At 40.9% G+C, this 19313-nt stretch overlaps 1 protein-coding gene across 6 annotated transcripts in view; it reads left to right on the forward strand.

The window, feature by feature from the left end:
* The first annotated feature begins 4002 nt into the window (after positions 1-4002).
* ZBTB20 (zinc finger and BTB domain containing 20) overlaps positions 4003-19313 on the forward strand; it is a 496803-nt gene continuing 481492 nt past the window's right edge. For 3 of the 6 annotated variants that reach the window (XR_011143850.1, XM_068958946.1, XM_068959053.1), the window contains exon 1: positions 4003-4085. The gene's annotated coding sequence lies outside the window, so the exon portion shown is untranslated. The remainder of the gene's footprint in view (positions 4086-19313) is intronic. The other 3 variants (XM_068959048.1, XM_068959022.1, XM_068959041.1) reach the window with 2 other exon arrangements.

Consider the following 19313-nt stretch of genomic DNA (forward strand, 5'->3'; position numbering starts at 1 on the left):
AATGCTGCTGCAAATTAAAGCTGCTACTTTCTGTCTTGACGCAGTGGATTTGGAGAACAATTTATTATCTTCTTCTGCAGTAATTTTACTTACTGCATGAACTTTTTAATGTCCCTCTCTGTCTTCCCTTTTCTAGACTAAACATATCCCTTTGCCCTTTTTTCATAGATCATATTTCCCAAACCTCTTACCGTAGCCATTTCAAACCTTTTTGCCTGTGATCTTCAGAACCTTTTCTAATTGCAATGTCCAAAAATGAATACAATATTCCAGCTTAGAGGCCTCCCTGGCATTGAGTATAGAAGAACTATTTCTTCCTGTGCTTAAATTAAGTATGAATCTCCTGTTTGTACACCCTAGAAGGAGATTTGCCCTTTTTACCTTTGCTTTGTATTCCACTCATGATCCAGCCTGACCTCTTGGAGGTGCACTACAGAAAAGGATCCCTCCTTAGTTATTCCTCTTTCAGCATTTCTACAGTTGATTTCTATTTCTATGCCGTTCTTAGCAATTTTATCAAATTTCAGACTGTTGTTTGAATCACTTCTTCATTTCAAAGCAAGCAGTTCACATTCTAATCTTGCCCCCTGAGAGGTTTGCAACCTGTTTGACTACGATTTCTAGCCATATATTTTAAAGGTTCACTCTCCATCACGCAATCATAACTCATAATATTAAATAGAACTGGACCCACATCACCAGTGCAAATACTCTCCCTTGGTGTGTCAGCAAATCACCAACACCTTGCTGTCCATCTCTGACACACCTGTCCTTCCTGCCATAATCATAGCCTCATGATCATGGTGTTCAAAGTCAGGAATTTCCCCTGCATCTCTTTAAAATTCCCTGTCTTTCTGCAGTATACCCTTTAATCCTATGTCCATGTTTATTACCACCTCTACCTATTTTTATCTAGGGTTACTAGCTGGGATGTATTAGCTCTTGATGGTCACATAATTTTTCATTCAGTAAAATAGCTAGAGGAGCTTTTAAGCTTGTTCTAGATACTTGGTTACAGACTGTGAAAAAAATACCTATATGAAATGTGTTCAATTTTACTGTCATGTGCCTTTGTTTTGACAGCTGAGATGAAGTTCCAGGTATGACGTTATCAAACAGAATAGGCCCCAGAGAAATTATTTCTTTCAGTGTTTTACTCCATGCTCTATTTTGGCTTAAAAATGCAGAACAGGCCAAACAAAAATGAAAAGAAAATTAAGGCTTTAATTTGGTGAAGAACTTCAGCATATGCTTATATTTAGGCAGCTATGCAGCTAGATTATGCTTGTGCTTAAAATTCAAGTACTTCAGTCCAGTACTTAGCTGAGTTTGGGGGATTTTTACCTCCTTTTAATGCAATTTGTTTACTAAATACTCTCACTGCATAAAAACCCCCAAAACAGCAAACAAAAAAAAAATTATATATATGGACTTTTTAAAAAATAAAGGGTGTGTCCTAACTGGGGTTACAGAAATTTGGTGGGGTAAATCATATGACTAGAATAATAATAAAAAGGTAATCACTTGTTCAAGGAGGATTAATAGGCAGGAAAAATAAATGTGGCCTTTTTTGTCATATACCAGCTCTGAAATCCAAAGTGCAAAAGAAGTGAGAGCTGCTAAAAGTCCCTGGATAATGATGAAAGGGGAGAAGAATCTGGGTACGCTCCTGATAGGGATCTGCTCCAAGCTACTACACCAGAAACATGAGACAGACAAGGTTTTTGTAAACAGCTAGCAGAATCACCCAGGGTGATAGCAATGAGTGACTTTGCTATCCAGGAAGGAACACAACAGAGGTCACTTCTTGGAAAACAGTGGTGACAAATTTTGACCTGGAGGATGAAGAAACCAGTGGGAACAGAGGTTCTTCCACATGTGACTCCAGCAGAAAGACATAAACTACTTAATGACATGAATGTGGGAAGCAACCTAGATGAGGGTGATCTGGTAACTGTAAATTTTGTGACCCATAAAAAGGGAAGGACAGAGAACAGAAAGCAAGTATTGACTACAAGGATGCAGAAACTGGAGAACTGTGATATGTTGGCTCACATAGGAGGAGTCTGTAAGAGGGAAAAAAAGGAGGTCGGAAGCTCAGGATTCTTCAAAAGAATGATAATAAGCAAATCTAAACTAACCTTGTGCACAGGAAGGAAAAGGAAGTATAGTAAGAGACCAATTTAGCTAAAGCCTGAGTTTTTTTCATTGACCTCAAACAAAAGGAAGCACTCAGAAAGGTCAGATTAACAGAATCATAAAAGAACAGAACAAGCATGTAGGACTACAATCAAAAACAGTAACACAAACAAAAAAAGAAAGTGGAAAAGGTGTTAAGAACATAAGGTGTTAAGAAGGTATTTTACAAATACCTTCACGGTAAAAAAAAAAAAAAAACTAAGAAAAATCTTGACCTTTCATTTGATGGGAAGGAAATTAGCAGATGATTCCAATACAGCTGAAGCATTTTAACGCCTCTTTTGGCTTCACTTTTCCCTAGTCAACTGCACTCAGCTCCTGCCTGGAGGAGCAAGCAATGCAAATCTTTGAGGCTCTCAAAAAGTGAGAATGCTTGTGGCAACAGTGCTTTTTGTGAGGTGGTTTTGGACCAGGTCACAAAACCAAAAAGCATAAATGATTGCCTCACTGTAAAAATAGCCATCGCTCTTCTGTGATGGGGGACTTTCTCAGCCCAAGCCCTAAAGACAGAAAAAGGTCAGTAGAGCCCAGTATTGAAGCACGAAGTTTCTGGCAGTGTAGAGGCTAGAACGCTCTTGAGAAAATGACTTCACCTCCCTTCCCTGGCTGAACAGCCGAGATAATGCTTCCTGATGCATGCGGTAGTGTAAGTCTTAACGAGTATGCAAACGGTACTGTTTACATTACAAAGTGAGGGCAAGCCGAGAAAAACCCACTTCTGTGCATGGAAAACTTCCTTCAGACGTGAAGGCTGGGTGGGGGATGGGGGAACACGCAACAGAAAACATCATATAAAAGGGATGAGTTCACCCTCTCAGTTCCTGCGTGTCACTCGCCTCGTCTCGAGGAAGGAAACAATTATGTGTCCCTTCCTCCCACACCCGGGCCGGGAACTGGCCGCCCGGCGCCGCCGCGGGAGGACGGCGAGCAGCACCCTGCCCAGCCGCCCGCCCCCACCCCGCCTCGCCGGGCAGCCGTTATCAAGCAGGCGGGCGCTTTCCCTCCGGCCCCCGCGTGTCCGCACGGGACAGCCGCCCCCGAGGCGCGGCCCTCTTTTCCCTGCTCCCCTCCCAGGCGCCGTTGCCAAGCCCCCAACCCCACCCCCCCCCGGCGGCCGCCGCCGCCGCCGCAACCGTTGGCCCCGCGCGCTGGCGACCCCCAGCCCAGCACAGGCAGCGATCAACGGCCGCTACCAGGCGGGGGTGGAGGGCACGCCTTGATTGGCCGGCAGCGAGCCAAGCGCGACCTGCCTGCTGGGCTCCTATTGGCCGAGACTGTTGACGGCTCCGCCTCTCCTTCTTTTCCATTGGTCGTCTGGGCCCGCCAGGCCCCGCCTTTCCCCCCACCCACTCCGGGGTCATTTAAGTTTATGAAGAAAATAAATAAATAAAGTGGGAAATAGAAATGCGTAGAAGGGGGGGGAGGAGGGCGCTCAACCTAACCTGCTGCTTGAGGGCGGAGCCTCTTCGCGCAGCCAATCAATACCCAGCTGCCAGGGAGAGTGACAACTACAGACAACCAATCAGAGCTCTAGAATAGCGAAGGTAGCCGTTATAGTTCTAATACCGGCCAATGAGAGGCAACATGTGTTTGACCAGCACTTGTCTGACCCAATAGGACGGCCGCATAGCGGACCGGAGAGCTCTGCTTCGCCTATAGAAAATAAGCACTGAGTAGCGAGGGCGGGGGCACAAGCAGAGGAGGGGGTGGGGAGAGTTCCTTGTGGGCGTGGCTCAGCCGGGAGTGGCGGAGCTCTGAGCCAATGGGACCGGGGCGGCGGGGCGGGGGGGGGCAGGGGCCAATGAGGGGGCCGGCGAGGCGGCGGCGGCTGCCTGTGAAAGTGTCGATCGAGCTGGTGCGCTAAGGGAAGAGAGAAGATGAGAGAGGTACCGCGTTTCCGGGGTCAGCGGGGGGTTAGGGGGCGGTGCTGCCGGTGGGCCCCGCCTACCAGGGGGTGGGCCGGCCGGTCCGTGCCGGGAGCCGGCGGGCGGAGGGGGGGGAAGGGAAGGGAAGGGAACGGGCCGGGTTATTCGGGGTGCCCGGGGGTGCGGGCGCAACGCTTGGCCCGGCGCGCGCGGTGAGCCGTTGGGTTCCAACGGTCCGACCGCCTTCCTGAGGCGCTGGGAGCGCGCGCGGGCTGCCCCGCACCGGCCACCGGGTCCCGCCGGGCCGGCAGCGGCGCCTTCTCTCCCCGCGCGCTCCGCCGGGTCTCCCTGGCACGGGCGGGGCGGGAGAGCCTTCGCCAACACCTCCCTTCCTCCCCCCCCCTTCTTCACCATCTGGGCTTCGCGGAGCTCTTTTTTTCTTCCGAAAAAGTTTCCGAGGTGGTGGGGCCGCCCTGCCGCTAGCCCGCAGCGGGAACCGCGAAGCCGCGGCGCCGCTCCCTTGAGGGTGCGTGCACCCCGAGGGAGGATTAGGACCTCCCCCTCCCCCCCCGGCCCGGCCCGGCCCGCGGAAGAGCCACCCGCGGCGCCGCTAGGAAAAGTTGCTAGCGCCTTTGGTGACCGGCGCGACGGCAAGGCGAGGGCCACGACGGGGGAGGGAGCAGCCCTGGGCGGCGGGGACGGGACGGGGGGCGGCGGCGGCGGCGCGTGTGGCAAACGGTGATGCCGCCCGGCGGCGGGCGCGAGGTGTCTGTCGCGCCCCGCCGCTCGGTGCCGCGAGCACCCACCGGCGGGTGGTTCGGCTGCGGGGCGAGCTTGGGCTGGGGAGGAGCTGAGCGTCCTCCGACACCCAGGAGCTCAGTTGCTTTTTTCATTCCTTCCCGTCGCGGTCATGGGGAAAATTTGTTCGTTCCTCCTTTTGCGAGGGTGGCAGCGCAGTTCTACCTGAGTGAGCCGTCGGGATACTTTATGTTGCAGCTCCGACGATGCCTTTAAAAACCTGTGCATTCGTTTGTACGTCCAGTGCCAGACGTTTGTTTGTGCCAAGATGGCAGGGTTTTATGCCCAGGTTTCTTTAGCCCTGTCAGTAGGGAGTGTTCTCCCATTTGTAGTTGAGGACACAGAGGTAAAAAGAATTTAGGAGTCGTTGCAGAGAGAGAACTGTAAAACATCGTGTTGCCAGTCCTTTTATCTAGCCTCTGCTTCCCTTTGTAGCTGACCAAGTCTTTATTTCTCAGGTTAAGTCCCTCTTGTCAGTTACGTAGTCCTCTTTGTTGAGGACGTCAGCAAGCAAGACGTTGTAAGAAAAATTAAGAGTCACACTCTAGTAAAATGAACCAATATACAAAGCATGAAGCTAGGTTCTCATATCAAAGTAATATTATAAGAGACAAAAATATCTTTATATAAAATATAATTATTTACAGTCCTCGAATCTGTATGCTTTCTTGGGTCTCAGAATGTCTGGGATGTACTCTCATGTAGAAATTGTATCTCTGAAATTAAGAGGATGATGTAGAAGTGCAGTATCGTTTAGCATCTGTGAATCTTAGGGTGCTGTGCAAGAAAGAGTAACTTGTTAGCAGCTGGGCTGTCTTCAGTAGATGCTAGGAACACACAGCATTGGAGTTGATGGGAAAAATCCTTCCCACCTCCCCTGGGTGGAAATGTAGTATTTGTAAAGCTGCAGTTTTCTGCAGGGAAGTTCCAGTTTTACTGGAGAAAAAAAAAAAATTAGATTTTTCTGACCAGAAAATTAAAGTGATGGTTCATGGCTACCTGCCTTGAAGACTCCTGTTAATTCTACTTTCTAATCACAGGGAGAAAGCGCAGTTTAAAAAAAAAAAAATCTTCCCCTGACAGAGCTGCCTTTTTCTTGTAAGAATTGCTCAGAATTTTTGTCCTACAAAGGATGTGAGGGCTTTACTTTTTATTTTGAAACACACCCAAACATTTTTTTCATAGGATGAAAATTCCACGATTTGGCAAGCCCTGTTTTAAACTTCTGAAAACTTGGGGCCAGATCTTTGGCTTGTACGGACTAGCTCCATTGTGTTTAGTCCACAGAGGATTTGGCCCTAGCTAATAAATGGTTCATCCAAGGTCACGCAGTAAGTTGATTCTTAGAGCTGGGAACTGCATCCAGAGCTGTTATTCTATCATGTCTTTTATGTATCTTGAATATATCTACCGATCTCTATGTAAGATATGTCTTGCATATTTTTATATATCTTGAAGCTTACTGCAGAACATTGTATTTTTCTTAGACAAGCTGCATTAATAGGAGCTAGAATCCGTGAAACTCTCTGATTGCAACTTTTCTTAAAAATCATGTTCTGAAAAATCTATTCAATTGTGGTCTTACTAGAAAAGAAAGTAAATATGTTGTAATTAGTGCATAGGTGACGCTGACTAGCGAGGGAGAGAGAGGCCTGAAAAACTGCTTTTGTTATTTAAACCTTTCTTTCAAAGTACAAAAGCATTTGATTGGCACTTCACTGATTTAATAGTCCATTTGTAATGCAGGAAGAACATTACAGAAGATTTTAGCATTATTTTAAATCTAATCATTTAATCTGTAGGTGTTTAAAAAAAATCCTCATTTTTAAGAGAATAAAACTTTCCGATATCATGTAGAATCTGTGACTATTCTGTTGCTGAAGATGTGGATGCCTTGTATCTTTAAAAAATGGTTTATATTCTTAAAATAAAATTTAGCTCTTGTTTGTGTTAGCACAAAATAAAAAAAACTTTGTGGCCATGGATTTTGTGGTTGCTTTTACTATATTGCAGTGTTAGGAGCAGAATCTGAAGCACCCTGCTTTAAAATCAGGGTCTCTAGCACTCAAACGACCCCCCCGCCCCTTCCCAGTTTTTAAGAGTTACAAGCCTGTTGATGCAATGCTTAGCAGTTCAGATTCCATGCAGCAGAGAGAAATGATGTACATGATACCAGCTAGCTCATTCAATATTCTGATTTTAGAGTATGCCTTTTACCTGTACTTGCATAAAGCTACTTTGTAAAGGTTAAAATTATTTCTGTTACATAAGGGGAAGGTATAAAGGCAACATCCTGCAATAGGATTCCCCCCCTCCCACCCCACCGCAGGTCACTGTGGAAAGGGGGGAAAAGATTTCCTTAAAGTTCATGAAGGCTTCTCAGTGCCTTCCAAGTGTTTGAAGGGGGTGCCTTCATTGCTAAAATGTTTATATGCTGGAAGGATCCTGAACTAAACAGCGCTGAAATGACTTCCCAATGTCAAAGAGCAGTCGGTGACAGAGTTGGAACAGACGCTCTGCCTCCCAGGCCACAGCTGCACCTATTGGCTTGATTGTCCCATCCCTCCTACGCACATGCATGCCTCACATTGTTTTGGAAATACAACAGAAACTTGATAATTCAAACTGATGACTCGGAGAGCCACTTGTGGAATTAATTTATTGGGTAAATTAGTGAATACATATGCAGGCACATTTAAAAATAAAATCAAAGATGCTGTGTCATACTGTGTGCTGTGTTCAGTTATTTCAAAGAATGTGGTTTAATTGTCACTGTATTAATTTAGTATTCTGGAAAATACTTTGAGTATTTTAGAAGTAAAGCCTTAAAAAAAAATCTCAGCGTAGTGTTATCCTTGTTATTTAAAACTTTGAGGAGAATTATGGTTTCAGTTCTTCAACAAGGAGTTATAATTTGGGATTAGAAATTAATCCATAGCACCTATTTGATGATCCAGGCTTTATCGCATGCCTCAGAGGTTGAACCATAGCCCTAGAATGCTGATCTCTGCTGTAGGCTTATTTGACTTCAGCAAGACTGTTGACTAGGGCAAATAGGATTTGATTGTTGCTGCATAACTTTGGTGAAATTCCAGGTGGCCCTCAAGGCTTACAATTTCCATCTCAGTCTTAGAAAAATAAGTGTTCTTTTTGTTTTTTTATTTTTTCATAGGACCTCAATATTGTTTAATATAGTTTGCCATGTGCGACTGTAAATCTCTTTAAGTGAGGTGGGATTTCAGATTTGCAGACTGTTCCCAAATGATCACATGTGTACCATGAAGGAAAAGGCTGTCCTCTAGCCAAGTGTGGACAGAAGTTGCAATGTTTAGCTCATTAAGATTCCAGAGTGACTGCAAATATTAATATAGACGATGCTATGGGGAAAAATAATTATTTTTAATTTGTTCAGAGTGCCAAATTAAGTAAGCAAAATTCAGCTGTAATTGTATACATAGTAGCCTGAGTAATTTTACCAGTTTAAACTCTCTGAAGAGGCTAGCTGTTGTGGAAAGAGTGCACAAATTACAATATTAAAAAAAAAAATCCTATAAGGTTTGAAATTGGCAGCTTTTAGTAAATTTTATTTGTTTACCCTTCCATAGTCATGCTGACCCTTGATCTTGGGTATCAGAGCAACAAAAACAAAACAAAATTCAGTTCTTAAATTTTTATGAGCAGTATATAATAAGATGAATCATGGGGTGTTTTTGAAACAAAAGAAAATAGTGGCCATTAAGGTTTTCGCAACCAGAGGTGATTTTTTTTGGAGCTTCTGTAGTGCTTTGTAGAATCCCACGTTTTTTGTGGCATAAGTGGAACAAGAAAGAGAATTTGGGGTATAGAATATTTTACTTTTACCAGTATTAGTAAATCTTGGATTCTGCTCTGATTTTTCCCAGATATTTGTGAAAGTTGCCTCAAGAAATACCAAAATACAGCCATTTGCAATCTACACTTCTGCTAATACCAGGAAAAATGCTGATTCTAATTCTTTTATTATTCTTTGAGTTTTCTTTATTTTTGTCATTAACCAAGGGGTCCAGCCCGCTTATTGCTTATTAGATTTTCATGAAAGCATACTGAAGACCGAATATTTGTTTATTGTTTTTGGTTCTTGACTGACCTGGGACTCCCTAAGGTCTCTGCTCTGCCACAAACGCCGTATTTGGCTTTGGGAAAATTACTGAGTCTTTGTTTCCCATCTATTTAATGGGGGTAATATCATGTGCTCTCATCACAAATATTTTGCAAATATATGTACATGGAGAATTCTTAAGTGCTGTTGTTATGATTATATATACTGGCTCAAGTAATGATTTCAAATAGCAGGAGACAATTATTCAATTGGTTCTTTGGTTTGACAGTAAATACCAATGTTAGTAACTCCATAAACTTTGGTATAGTTTTTCTGGGTTTGCATCAGAAGAGAGATCGTGGCTTAGACATGAATTTCCTCTTTGAAATAACTGAAGTGACATCAGTGGAATTATACAGGAATGATTTTTGGCATTGATATTGCTGCAAGACATAGTGCTGTGTGAATGCTCTGGCCCCATACAAAGTGAGCTGTGTTAGTAATAGAGTAGTTCAAAGCTGCTTTTGAATTGTAGTATCGTCTTCATGGTTTTAAGTGTGCAGCTAGCAAGTGAGTGTTCCTTGAAGAACTTACAGGATTTGAAAATGTGTATGTCTCACAGCCAATGCTAATTATACAAATTATTTAATCCCCCATACAATCTTTTACTCATCCATTGGACTAAAGCTTAAAAACGTCAAACGCTCAAAGTATGTGTGACAAACCACAGTCAGAACTGTAAAGGGGGAAAAAATCCAGAAATCGGACTGCTTTTCTTATACATAGCACTTCATATTTACAGATACTATAAATACTGACCTTCACAGAACCTTTGTGTGGTATTTACCCACAAAAAGAAAGTTAAAATACCCACTGTTTCAAAAATTGGTGGTAATTTTCTGCCGTTTTGTATTTTTACAGACACCTATTGAAACCCAGAAGCTTGATTTCCACCCCCACTGGTTCTGTACGTTTACTTCTCCCACTGATACCAGTTAAAGTTGTGATTAGTAAGCATCCTTGAAAATTGTTCCAACTACCTCAAGTTAGACAGAGAACACAGCCAAAACTAATGTACAAGTTATGGCTTTTCGTCATCATGAAACACTAGTAAAGTTCTTTGAAATGGACTGGGGTCACCTAGAGTCTGGTGTTTAGGCTACGGGAAAAGTTGTTCTTAAGTATTTTTAAGGGTAATAAACTGAAACAAGGGATTGAAATAGCAGGTGCTGCTGTTCTTCTGTAGCAAAAGTATTATCTGTTTTGTTAAGCAGTTTCCTATGCTACATCTGTTTAAAAACATCTCTAGTATTACTTTTTAAATTTGGAATTTAAAGGTCGGGTCCAGTTTCTCTCCAAAACATGCCTAGGCCCTCTTCCCCATTGTACCGTATGCATAACATCCACTGAATTCAATACAAGGTTTTTGCATCATGTGGCTGGAAAGAAGAGCCCCTATTTATAGCATTCAAATGTTGGCAAGTGCAAGACTGGTGAGAAACTTCAGTCTCGCACATCTAAACTGGTTGTTTAGAAGAGTCTTAGACGACGCGGTCGCCCCTCTTAACTGGGCTGTTAGAATCAACAGCAGCGCTCAGCCGTTGTCCTCTTGTTTAGATCCATTAGCTTGCATTTCCAGGGGGGTGTGTAAGGAAGGAGGCCCTGGTGGTGCTGATTGCTGTAGTATACTTAGCTATGGCAGCTTTAGCTATTATTTATAGAAGTGCTAATTATATCAATAGAAATAGTAATATTAATACTGTTAAGTGTCAGAATCCATGCTTGACAGCATGAACTAAACGCAGCTACTGTGAAACAAAGCAGCCAGCTTGTCTGCCTTGTCAAACCACCAATGTGCATTTCAGGGAGAGTACACACCCAGCTTAATTGCTTTGGGGGGGGGGGGTGTCTCACCATTTTTGCTAGTCTTGTGAGTTTTCATCTAGAAATGATAGAGATATAACAAGACTGGCTGTTGTCCTGAAAAGTAGACTGTATCCAAAGTCAGAAAATCCAGAAAATTCAAACTGTGACTAAAAGTGTAACAGTGCATTCTGGTTTAAGGCGGTCATCCTACTAGTGCTGGAAACTGAAAGGAGTTTCAAAGTTCTGATTCTGACCTGAACTTTCTCTTTTTTTTTTTTTTTTTTCCAACTTGTACTCTACCACTTCTTGTTTACAAAATAGTTGGTGAAAACTCGCAAAGATTTCAATACCCACAGTTACGTGCAGAGTACGTTATAACCAGCCTTAATTGGCATCTTTTAAAGGGCACAAATCACATTACCAAAAAATAAACAAAACTAAAAGAAAACAAGAGCATATTGAAGCTCATTTTCTGGCTGCTTTTTTAACATTTAAAATGTGCTTGCTTTCCTGTCATAGCTCTTGTTACTTCTGCCTACCTCTTGTGACAGTATTTTAGACTGACTTCCCACAGGAGCTTACAAATCAAGCAGGTTAATGTCTTCATTAAAACTGAATAACAGTTTACTTTGGGAAAAAACATATTAAATATTTCAGGATATTGAACACCAAACTACTATTAAGCTTTAACTAATGCATTTACTTTGCTGACACTTGCTCTCCGATGGGACATGTAGCTCAAGTTAATGTCACTGGAAGTGATGTTTAAGGCTTCATGAGAAAGTGTTTCCAACTCCTTCTAGATGATTTTACTCTATTTCTATCGCTCTGTACTTGAGAAAAAGTTTTAAATAAGTGATTTCAGCAACTTGCAATCCTTACTTTGGAAATGTACTGGCTATAAATGTGTCCTTTAAAGTCTTAAATAACCCTTTCTATGTCCTAGACATATATGGTACACTGCATAAAGAAAGTGACAGTCTGTTGACCTCTGGACACATAAAGAATGTTCTTAATATATTTTGCCTTTGGGAGGAAAATATAAAGATTGTCTCCAAAGTAAAGATTGGGGTTTTGTCACCCGTGACTGTAAACCTACCTTAAGGTGCCACTAATTTAGTGGAAGTGGATCAGTAGAATAGAAATGGAGGCACATGGCCAACAAATCAAGGCTTAGCTGACAATGGATGTTATTCTACATGGACTGTTCTTACTGTAGGACTTTATTCATGTGTCTTTCTCACTCTGTGTAGAACCCACTTGCAATGATGCCATATAGGACACAGGGGTATCCCATCAGCAAGGGGAATGGGGTTTGTTTGGGTTTCTTTTGTTCATGGTGCACTGCAAATTGCAAATTCTGTTGGTGCAATTTACAGTACTTTTGCTTTGTTGGTGGTGATGTTTTTTGTGTGTGTGTGTTTTTTTTTTTTTGTTTGACCTCTTGGATTTGCCAATCACACGGTTTAGTTATCTATTATCAAAGCCATGTCAGACTGTGGTGTCTCATTCTTTCTGGATCTAACTGCAGCAGCATCCCCATATGTGATGCAAGCAAACAGCATTCCTCCACTAGCAAATTTGGACCAATCCATTTGAAGTTTGTTAGTTTCTCCAAAATGAAAAAAACAGTTCCAGTTCTATGCAGAAGTAATGCTAATATTTTGTTAATATATCCATCGTTGGCCTATAATAATCCTGGAACTTTTTTGACATCTCTAAGCTCTATGAACAGGTGATCTGTGAGTAAATTTCCCTGAGGAGTTAAGAACTTTCTTGAATTATTTATAGCTACTGTAGGAGTTCTGTCTTGTCTGTGCAATCAGCCCAGTATGCAATACAATACAAACTGGATGATGGAGAAAGAAACAGAGGATGTACCTAGTACATAACAATATGAATTAGCCTTATGTATATACTATACCAAAATAATTCCTACGTAATGCTGCTGGCTTTAGTGGAGTTAACTTGAGGGGAAAAAAATGCCCCGCAAAACTGAGGATGTTGGTTATAACCATAAAGAGATCATTGACAGAGGTGAATTGCTCAGAGAATTATTTATACAATAAGCCAAAAGTAAAAAGTCTAGTTTAACTAGCAGTGAGTAACTGAAAGATGGTGATATCGTTGGTGATATTGTAGAACATACTGAACCCTATATTCTTCATCACAGTTGGCAATAGTAACTCTTGTTAGGATACTGGGTAATTAATAAGTGGGTGTGGAATGTGAATTTTTTTTTTTTATTTTTACTTGTAGTCACATTGGATTTAAGTTCAATAGAGTAGAAAAAATAATCTTAACAATTCTATGGGGCACTCCACTTTCTGAATAAACAAATACAGATTATGATTTTCTTGAATGTATTGTCATGCACATGTGTTCACTGTCTTGTCATTCTTGCCCTTTAAATGGTTGCATGTCACAGTTTTGGGAATTCTACATTTGCAGTTTGAAAATCAAATTGTGCTGCCTAATCCTGGCTGGCCAGATCAGTAACATGGAACAGTTTCTCTTGCCTCAGTGACTGGCTACCTGTACTCTTGTGGTGCAAACACAGATTTGGAGTTTGTCTTCTGGAAGGCCTCATGCACGTTTGTTAAGACTTCGCTTTCCATGAACATTTGTTGCAGTAAAACATAATGTCTCAGTCAAAGAATGCAGTTTTGAATGGTCCAGGTTGGGCTAAAGAGAAGTCCCTCAGAATCAGGGACTGAGATGAAGGGGATTAGCAATCACACTTTTCAATGAGCGGGTCATGTTCTGGGTGCCACAGGAGAGAGACTTCCCCTGGTGTGCTTGTCCTGCAGCTGTTGTGTAGAGGTCGTTATCTGGGGCTGCTAATCCAGGAGTTTTTACCAACGCAGTACTGCGCCTGGAGGGCACTGTAACCTGGACTTTGAGAGAACGACTTAAATTAATCTTAATCTGGAAATCTGGATGGCATTACCATTATTTGTACGTATGTATTCCAATAGAAACTAGGAATCTCAGATGAGATCAGTGCCCCATTTGCTGGTGCTGTATGTACATACTGTTAAATAGAATGGCTGTCTCAAGAAGCTTATAGTTAAATAGACAAGCCAAGTGTAAGGTGAGAGAAACAAAATATTATTATTCTCACTATAGTGATTGCAAACTAAGACAAAGAAGGATATCGTGACTTGATCAGGATAATCCAGGGAAAGGGAAGAGGTTTTCAGAGGCAACTAACTCCCACTAAAGAAAGCATGGGAGTGATGTGCCAACCTGCCATTTGTGCCTTTGAAAATTTCCCCAGGGAGTCTATTGTAGAGCCAAGCATTGAACTCTGATCTTCAGTCCCCCACCAGACAACCCTTCCTTTCTGCTTTAAGTATTTTTAATTGAAAAATACCATCTGAACAGTGTCTGCAAAGAATTATTTTTCCTCAGAACGTCTGAAAGAAAAGCAAAATGATGTGCTGCAGCAATAAATTAACCAGTGATCTGAAAAAACAAAACAAAACAAAACCCACAGTCTTGTTATGAAAACTGGAACTGGTGGGTAAATATTATGAATTTATTACACCACTGAAAAAGATCAACTTTGGTAAATGTTAATACTTTGTAGAAGTAAAGAAATTAAAAAATTTATTCATTCATTCAAATCTCTTCTAAACAGACTCTGCATGCAAAAGCTACAAATTGTTTTTAAAAAACAAGCAGCGAGTTCACCCCTTGCGTTTCTGCAGGCACTATTTATATCTGTGTTGGTGTTTGTTTCAGAGAAGAGAAAAAACTGAAGCCCACATGATTGTATCTTACTCTCCTCAAATAGTAGTAACACTCTTCCTTTTTAAAAGAGCTCTGCTCTGAAGAGTTGCACATGTATTAACTAATACATTCTCATAACTTCATGAGGAGGTAGACGCTCTTCCCATTTTACAGTTTGGGAAACAATGGCAGGGCTCAAGGTTATCCAAGTCCAGGGAAATTTTTAGAGTCAGATTACCCTGCTGGAGTGACCCATGTTCAGGCCACTCCAACACGTCCCCTAATAATATTTTACAAGCATGAGCCATCTGTGTGTGATGAGATCAGAAGTAAGGAAGACTATAGTTGCCAAGAGAATTTTAGCACGCAGAATTGTAAAACTGCAAAGAAATCCTACAGCATCAACAAAGCAAGCTAAGAGAAATAGTCACGCTGAACTCTTTTGGACACTTTTATTTGGACTTTCTGCTCTTGTAAAAGTTTAAGAGTTCGTTCTTCCTTTGCACACTTAATTGTTAACAAAAGTATTGTAAGCTTTGTGTTCATTATTAATAGTCACCAAAATGAGGAGTCCCATATTTTGCAAAAGCAAGAACAAGGTATTGTTTCTACTGCATCTCTCTGTGCCCTTGCAGGGGTAGCCAGCCTTTTTGGTCTGGCTGCATCACATGGACCTGCCTTTCCCCAACTCCACACACACAAAAGTACCCAAAACAAAAAAATCTCACACTTCTGTCAGCTTCTGGCCCACAGAGTTCTTGCCACGTGTGGACCTCAGAGGTATGATGGGGTCATTACTTCTGTATTTCTGCTTTTATTTGTTTTGTGAAGTACTTCACAAGAGCAAGTAAATAAAAAGGATAGGCTTTTCAAAAGCTCTCGGCTTCAGTCTAACTCTTTTCCCTTTGAAGACAACAGGGACTTGACTTGACTGGAAATGGAATTAAGCCAACATTGAGCATTTTCAAAAATTCTAATCATAGCCTCTCCCCAGAGAATTTATAATCTAACTGAAAAGATTAATTGATTAATAGTGAAGTTGACCAGTGGAGATTAATCTTTAGCTTTAAAGAAGAACTACTCTGACTTTTTTGGAACGGAAGGTCTCTGTAGGTTTTCTTTTGGTTATTATGGGTTAAGTTCTATTAGGGTTTCTCCTAGTTTGTTTTATTAGAAAATGGTATTTATTTGACTGCGGTATGCTACCTAAAATTGTTATAATTTGTTTCTTTATTTCCGTAAACATTGCTGTGTTTATTTTGGAAGGGTGATTACTTTAAAAAAAAAAAAAAAGTACAAAGTAAGATATGGCTATCTACCATATCTAATTTTCTCTTTTAAGCAGTGGATATAATTTTTCTATAACACTGTTTTTTAAAAAAAAAAATAAATAAAAAGGGGAGAGAGACATTACAATCTATTTTCAGGATGGCATATCAGACCACACACACTTATTGGGGTAGAGTAGATTTGTTATTTTGGGCCCAACTATGGAACTTATGAGAAGCTTTCTTTTTTTATACAAAGTTAGTTCAGGGTAGATTAAAGTTTATTTCAAACTCAGCATATTTGACCTCAAGCATCATAAGAGTCATGTAGAATTGGCTCATGCTATTAAATTCCTACAGCGAACTCCATAATAATGATTAATTTCTTTCATAAACTCTCTTCATAATTAATACAGGTTTCATTGTGGGCACTGCTATTCTCATATTGATTATCTCTACAATTTAGATTAGACTTGTAAAATGATGTCTTTGTTTACTCTGATGACCAGGCATTTATTTTATTTGGATAACTCTCATCATTTGCAAACTGAACTGGGGATATTGCTACCGTAGAAATTGCAAATATTTCAGAGCTGTTTCATGCAAGAGCAGGGATAATTTTTTGGCACCTGAGATTAATAATACTTTGGTGTTCTCTGATGCCTCTCATCTGAGAATGTGAATTCTTTATGAACATCAATTAATTAAGCCCTAAGATACCCTCCTGAAATAGGGAAGCGTTTGTTAGTAGCTTCTTGTACTGAAGGATAAACTAAGATATAGAGATGTTGACTGACATAGTCAAAGACACCTGGCAAATTGTCATGGACATAACACAGATTTCTTGATTCCCAGTCCTGCCTTTCAGTTGTGAGGACTTTCTCCTTGTTCGATAATTTTTGATGTCGCATAGTTGCTTTTGGCAAAATAGGCTTTTTTTAAAGGTTATAATAACTGGGGATGTTTTAGCTGCCTGAAGGAGTATGGACCTTTCCTGTTGCTTGTTCTTTTACAAAAGTAATTTAATTTTATTTCCAGGATTCTTTCATAAATTGCAGTTAATATCAGTAAGCTTTTAAGATTCTAATAATCTTTTTCAGAAGGAGAAAGATTCTCACATTTCTGATAGGCTTCAGGAGAAGTGGCTTTAGGGGAAAAAAGCAGAAACTAATGCATGCTGAGACTGTGAGAGCTGAGGGTATTGAAAGAAAAGAGCCACAAATCAGATTTTGTAACATTGCACTGTACACTTTATACAATGTTGTGCAACAGGTGAAGCTTCCTCTTAGTCCTGTATATTAATAATAAAAATACCCCTTGATACAGTATACAAACAAAACCCTCATGTAACACCAGTGCTCAGAGATCTCAAGGATGGGGACAGTATAGTTGGTTTAGTTCTGTTGCCCAAATTCTACAGGGTCCTGAGCCCCATGAGAGGTGCTGAGCTCTCCTTGTTTTGTTAACTTCTGAGCATGCTGAGGGAAGCTGCAGTGTTTTGCAGAAGGCAGTCTTTAGGAGGCCTTGGAGACGAGCAGGAATTCCAGTTTTTGAGCTGAATTCAGCCATCCTGCTATTGCAAAATCTGCAAGGAGGGAGAGAGAGATGTGGATGTAGCATGTGGCACGTATATCGTTATTAGTACTTGCAGTACAACATCCCCCGTGCCTGAGGACAGTAAGTGCAACTAAGGACATAGCAGAATTTACAAGAGTACCTCACATGTTGAGATGCTTTATAGTCTCCCCTGTGAATATCCTAGCAAAAACCATATGTGAAATATAAATATACTGGGACTTAAAAATGGAGCGGTATTCCAGCCTTTTAAGTTAATTTTATAACATTGTACATCCTAGGGCTTAATGGGTGTTGTAGCTGATGCTAGCTGAACAGTGCTGGACTTAATAAATGCAGTATGTACTGGAGACACCAGAGGGTCTGACGGAAGATGTGAAAGGAGAACGAGAAGATGGTGGAAATATCACATTTTAGTGAAAGAAAGAACCCAGTTTAAACCAACTGGCTGTTTGCTTCCTTCAGTCAAAAGGCAACAATGAACTCCTGTTGACATGCTGAGTCAGTTGCCAGTGACTCATTTTATCAGTCTCAAAGTTATCCAGCGTTTCATCAGAACTGGATTACACAATGGGTTTTTTCCTTTCCCCCCCTTTTTTCCCCAATACACTTATAATATTAATAGGCACATAAATCATCTGACGTTAACATGTTTCCTCATTAACTTTCACTTTTTTAATTATAAGATTAGTAATCATACAACTTCCCAAAGAGGGAAATACAGTAATCCCAAATCTGACTTGAAATTATGAAGTACAAACTTTCTTAGTTATGCACTTCTCAGTTAAAAATAACTTAAAGCCTTTTGTTACTTTCCACAGGATATTGGCATAGCTAACATATGCTCACAATTGTTCAGCTGAGGTATGTGTTCTCCGTTGGGTGTGGAGAGAAAATTTGTATTTGGACACAGCAGCCAACATATCAGAATGAATTTTTCCCCCCAGCATGACTTTTTTGGTAATTTCTGCAAAACCATTTTGGAGAAAAACACTCAAATGTAATATTTTATTCACTGAAACATTACACACGTGATTTACTTTTTGAGCATATTTATTCCTTAAGCACAGAAAGGCACATTGCCTAGTCACATGTAAAGCATGTGATTCTGTAATCAAAACATAACATGCTCATGGACTCCATATGAAAAGTGAGATCTATGAAGTTTTTATATCTACCTCTGCATATCAGTATACTTCCTCCAGATTCTTTGATTTTAGAACCTACACTGTTACAGAATTTCAATCAAAGCAATATGAATAAACTAAAAATATGTAAAAAGTGATGCTGAGTGGGCTGGACAGCAATACCTCTCTTCTAAAAACTGCAATTTCTGAATTCAGCCATCTTGTCCGCTCTAACTTGCATCTGTATTTTCCAGCAGCATGATCAAATTAATTGTGATCAATCAAATCCATTTTGTAATGATAAATTTAGGGCAAAAAAAAATGGATCTGCAGTTTTTAATCTTAGAAGACATTTGAGATATCTGGAATATGTTCCATTCCTGTCCCAAACTCTACACCCTATTTGGGGGTTTAATCCCATCCATTTTTGTTTGGAATCGGTCCTGGTGGCTATGAAATGGAAAGCTTCCAAGCGTCTTTGAATAATTTTTTAATTTTGTTCTTCAGTGGTTCTAGTTCTTTGTTGTTAATTAGATCAAACCACATTTCCATTGAGGCTGTAACGCTAGTGTCATCAGCCTGTAATCTGTCAAGTCCCTCTGAAACCTCCTTCAACTGCTTTTGTAAATTTAGTACCTCTCTGTAAAGTTCCTTGCAGAGTAAAATGTGTGCTATTTTTCGATCAAAGTCCTCCTTGTTCTCAGTGCAAATTTCAACGTACTTGTTGATGCAAATGCAGAGGCACATGTCCCTGGATCCCAGTGACACTTGGTGTCACTCTCAGGAACATCAGCCTTTCCTT

This window comes from Struthio camelus, chromosome 1 (genome assembly GCF_040807025.1).
Source record: "Struthio camelus isolate bStrCam1 chromosome 1, bStrCam1.hap1, whole genome shotgun sequence".
Taxonomy (NCBI): domain Eukaryota; kingdom Metazoa; phylum Chordata; class Aves; order Struthioniformes; family Struthionidae; genus Struthio; species Struthio camelus.